The following is a 5,056-nucleotide window of genomic DNA, read 5'->3' as shown; positions in this document are numbered from 1 at the left end:
GGTAATCACATGCCCACCGGTGATTGGATCCTTCGAGATTACGGATTTACAGATTATTAGGATTATATACAGATAGAGAAAACTAAAAGTGGTGTCGTGGTGTAGTTGGTTATCACGTCAGTCTAACACACTGAAGGTCTCCGGTTCGAGTCCGGGCGACGCCAAAACCAATTTTTTCATTTCTGCCCTTTTTATGGAATCAGCATGTGATGAGTAAAAGAAAATCCAATGGATGGGTAATGGGTTCAATCAATGTTTTCAAACCGACTTGGACGGTCGGACCGTTAGACCAGGAGTCATCTAGCAACCAGTTCCATTTTATTCTAAACTTGTTCTTTGGTCAAAAGTTGACTTGGTCAACAATTGATTGACTCAAACAGTTGATTCAGATAACAGCTTTTTATCTTTTTTTTATTTTAATTGTTATTTTTTTAATTTAAAATGAATCATCTATTCGAATTGGACAGTTGAACCACTGGCCCAAAAAGGAATGATGAAAGTGGTTTTGGTTTCATATCGGTTTTTAAAACATTGGGTTCAATCTTCAATGGACTCCTCCTAACCCAAATGAAATAAATATTATTAATTTTGATGCATAAAAAGAGCTAATGACAATTGCACTTATTGTTATATATGATATAGCCAAAATTTTCAAGGGTGAAACTTTAAAATTTAGATCTGGTTCAATTAGAAAAACCACTATTACGCTAGCTGAGATAAAAGCAAGTCTCCAAGCCCACATGATAGCGAAGGAATTGGAAGCAAAGCAAGCATTAATTGAAGGTGATTCGAAGACCTCTATAGAATTACTTCAAGGAATGGGAAACTCTTCATGGAGATGCCAATTGATCAATGAGAAGTACAAGAAAGCCATTAGGGAAACCAATCTCAACAACACCTACAATCACATTCCCAAAGAGGGGAACCAGGCAGTACACTGGATTAGCAGCAAAGGTTTTCCTATGTTGCATTCTATTAGCTGATATGGCTGGTAATGCTTTTCCTATGTTGTATTTCTATTGTATTATTCATGATTAGAGTTTGGGCAAAGGAAGATTATCTTAAGATTTATATTCGTGAACCTTTTGATGAAATAAAGATTTTTTTTTTATTTAGATTGTTTTAGTTGACAATGAATTTTGTTTAAGGATGGGAACCATCTATAGTATCAATATGAATTAACTTTTTGTTCTTGTCGTTTTTATAGTGAAGGTTTGTTTACAAGTCAACGTTCAAAATATCGATACGTCAGTAGAGGTGAATCGGGCAGTATTGATAGTTTTTTTTTTTTAAATCTGGTTCAAAGGGGCCGATTTAAGATCTGTTCACCCTTGAATCAGTCAAAATCCCGAAACACGCCCTGGAGGGGTGTATCGGAAAACCCCTGATACGATACATATCGGCTGATACGGCCTGATATGTATCAAAATTTTAAACCTTAGTACAAGCAATTGGCCCTGTTCTTAAGTTTTGATCCAATAATTATATCACCATCTAAAACTATTTCCGCTCATGTTTAATCCGTAACGGTTGAAATGGTTTTGGCAGCTTTAGTTGTATATGAGAGAATACCAGAATATTGCAGTCAACGTTACAGATAGGAGCCTAGAAGCATACCAAAGCCAAACAATGGTAAGTTGAAAGCAATTGTTATGTTGGTGCCTTAATTCTAATTGTGGATCTGCTTCATGATCTAATTTAAATAAAGTTGAAACAAACCCAAAGGCAAAATTTCGTAATAATGTATTGTAGAAGTAAAGATATGAACTACAATGTTGAGGTCGTTGCACTTGGGACTCACAAGTTATCCAGAATCGAAAGTAGGCAGGAATTGCTACTCATATTGATTTGCAGGTTGGATTCGCATGTGGAACTTACAAATCCCAGAATTGTAGTACTCTGGGCTCTCAATAGGGATTAACGAATTTTGCGAGACTCATGAAATCCATTACTTAGCAATTTTGTACTGGGGCTGACCTATAAAATGGCCTTGTTATTGGGTTTGTTAGCATCACATAAACCCTGGAGATAAAAACTAAGGATATATTGGCAAAATGAAGCAACAAACAGGAGAAGATTTATCAACAAAGAAGGAATATAATAAAAGGTTTTGATCCAATTTCCACTATTGGAAATTCTCAATTACTCCGGTGATTATAGAAGAGGAAACTATGGACGAAGACCAAGTTCCCAGCAACAAGTTTCAAAGAAGGATATAGGGGAGAAGGTTGCTTCATCGATTCATGGTTTGGATGATAAACCCTAGTGGAACCAGTCTTATATCATGTTGAAACGATGCAAGTTGACAATGCAATTATCAGGGATGAAGTTATTATGATGGATGCTTGAAAAAGTGAATTAGGCAAAGAAAATAAGAAAGATGTAGTTAAGAAGCATATTAAAAGAAAAAAAAAAAAAAGAAAAAGCAATGGAGATGAAACAAGGGTGTTGTCAATGTTGATAGTGCAATGTAGAATGAGGATTTTGCTGTTCAATTGGGACAATTGGTTGTTAGATCGGGGTTCAGGTTTTGAGAAACCAAGTGAAACTCATATCATCGGGAGATGTTCCCCAATACATGTCGGTAAGGGTGTCAATGGACCAGTTTTGGATTGGACCCCATCTAGTTCAAAATCAATTTCGATGGATTGGACGGACCAATAAGACATATTGGATTTGACCAATCCAGTCTAAAATATTTATTAGATTGGATTGGACCTGGTCCGCCCGTAACAAATTTATATTGGATTAGGTTGGATTAAGCCAATATCTGGTCCATTGATATAAGATAAGAATATATGTGTCAATGGACCGGGTTTGGGTTGAAACCAATCTAAATCAAAATGAATTTGAACAGATTGGACGATCCAAACATTGAATTGGGCCGGTCCAAATTGATTCAAAAAATTCATTGGATTGAATTGGACATGGTCCATTTATAATGGACTCACATTGGACTGGATTGGATTGAACCAAATCCAGTCCAATTGACAACCCTACATGGCGGGATGTGTTGTGGGACATTGTGGGAAACTATCTTGTGGGGGCTGATCTCAACTCATGATCGGGATGGGTTAAATTCAATTAGGCAGATGGTGTGGTATGTCCAATGGTATGAGTGGAAATTGAGATGATATGGCTAGGCGGATCCGTGCATATGCCAGTATTGGAAATTTCCCCATAGAGATTTGAAAATTTGTAAATTTTTTTTTCATATTTTCATCCACTCAAATAAAACAATAAGGAGTCAATTTATTTACGGAGAAGTACAGACAGGTCCAATGCAGATTTCTGATTTCCACTACAGAATTATAAACATTCAAAATGGCAACAACCCACACTCTATGCACCAACGCCCGCCCGTGAATTAGCATCAATTCCGAGCTGGCACCTACCCCAACTGTGCCTATAAATTCTGACCCCGGGCTGAACCGTCTTTCTCCCATTTATTTATTTATTTATTTTTGTAATGAGTAAAAGAGTCAATAATGACACCCATGTCCTAAACCTACTTAAAATCTAAAATTGAAATGATGAAACATGAGAACTATTATACTCCCATATTTTTTTTCCTATATGACTACTTACAGGCATTATTCCTGAAAACTAATGGGGTAATTCAAACCATTTATTCTCTTTTCAAATTTAGGGTTGGAGTTAGGTTGTTAATGGACCAAAGATTGGCCCAGCCCAACCTAATCAAATATGAGTCCATTACATATGGATCAGGTCCAATCCTGTCCAATAAATACTTTGGACCATTAAGTTGGACTTGTCCAATTCAATATGTCTTATTGGACCATCCAACTTGTTCATAGTGGTTTTAATTCAAATTGGATCCAACCCAAACCTGGCCCATTGACACCTATCCTTTCTTCTTTTAATGGACCGGATATTGGTTCGACTTAATCCAGTCCAATATAAATTCATTACGGATGAACTAGGTTCAATCCAATCCAATAAATACTTTGAACCATCAAGCCTGGACTAGTCCAATTCAATATGTCTTATTGAACTGTCCAACCCATTCAAATTGATTTTGATTTGGACAGGTCCAATCCAAACTTGGTCCAATGACAACCCTAGCTTGGAGCAGGTTGTTGGACAGTGAAGGAGGGAATCGAGGAGATGAATTGGGTATTCCCTTCTATCTTTGTTCACTCTAAGATTCTTGAAGGAAGAAACACACCACTTGAGGAGATATCTCTTTTGGCACTTTACAAATTACCATCCCTAGATTTGTTGTGCAAAACCATCCTAACCATTGTTGCATTGGGAAGAGTGAATCCATCATCCTAACCATTTTTTTATGAAAATTACAACCCCTAATTTTTAGAGGCCTATGTATCCATCTTTCTTAAAATGTTTAGAGTGAAAGTATTTTAAATCTCAACAGTTTTGCTTGAATTACTCAAATTTTATTACTAAGATGTTATGACAATGCTTACCCCCACTGATCAAAAGTCTTAGATCTTCAACTAGCCACCATAGGGGAACTGAATGATGAACAACATATGAAAGTGAAAAGATTGATTGTAAAGGAATAGAGGAGGGTTAATGAGACCAAAATTTGGCTGTGTTGGTGAAGGATCACCAAGCAATGAAGTATAAGCAACCTCCATGGTAATAGATGCAACCTTAGAACCTATAAGTTGAAACCTATTCCGTAGAGATCAAAACTCAAGGTGGGGAAAGACCAAAAGGGAAGCCAACTCTGTGGAGAAGAAGTTCAAACGCAAGGTTAGAGGAAAAATGCCAGGGATTGTTCTACAAGCCCATAGTCATGAAGCCTTGTCCTGTTGTGACATAATGCCAGGGATTGTTCTACAAGCCCATAGTCATGAAGCCTTGTCCTGTTGTGACATAAGGCCAGGGATTGTTCATGAAAATCTGAAAAATCGAACATCCAAAACGAAAAATCTGGATAACTGAACCGAATGGTTTGATTTCAAGAAAAAAATGGCAGTTAACTGATTCATATATATTTAGAAGACATATTATAAATGGGTTCGACTATGATATGGAAAAGATATGATATCAGAAAAATAACTAACCA

The 5,056-nt window shown here is 36.7% G+C and overlaps 1 non-coding gene across 1 annotated transcript; it reads left to right on the top strand.

Annotated features, from left to right (window-relative positions):
* The first annotated feature begins 90 nt into the window (after window positions 1-90).
* On the top strand, window positions 91-164 carry TRNAV-AAC (transfer RNA valine (anticodon AAC)). Its single transcript has one exon. It is a non-coding gene; the product is annotated as a tRNA-Val (tRNA).
* Window positions 165-5,056: the final 4,892 nt, after the last annotated feature.

Source organism: Nelumbo lutea, chromosome 2 (assembly GCF_056320005.1).
Source record: "Nelumbo lutea isolate HS-2025 chromosome 2, American lotus-T2T, whole genome shotgun sequence".
NCBI classification, from domain to species: domain Eukaryota; kingdom Viridiplantae; phylum Streptophyta; class Magnoliopsida; order Proteales; family Nelumbonaceae; genus Nelumbo; species Nelumbo lutea.
The sequence above is the reverse complement of the archived record's forward strand: the minus strand, read 5'-3'. Positions and strand labels throughout refer to the sequence as shown.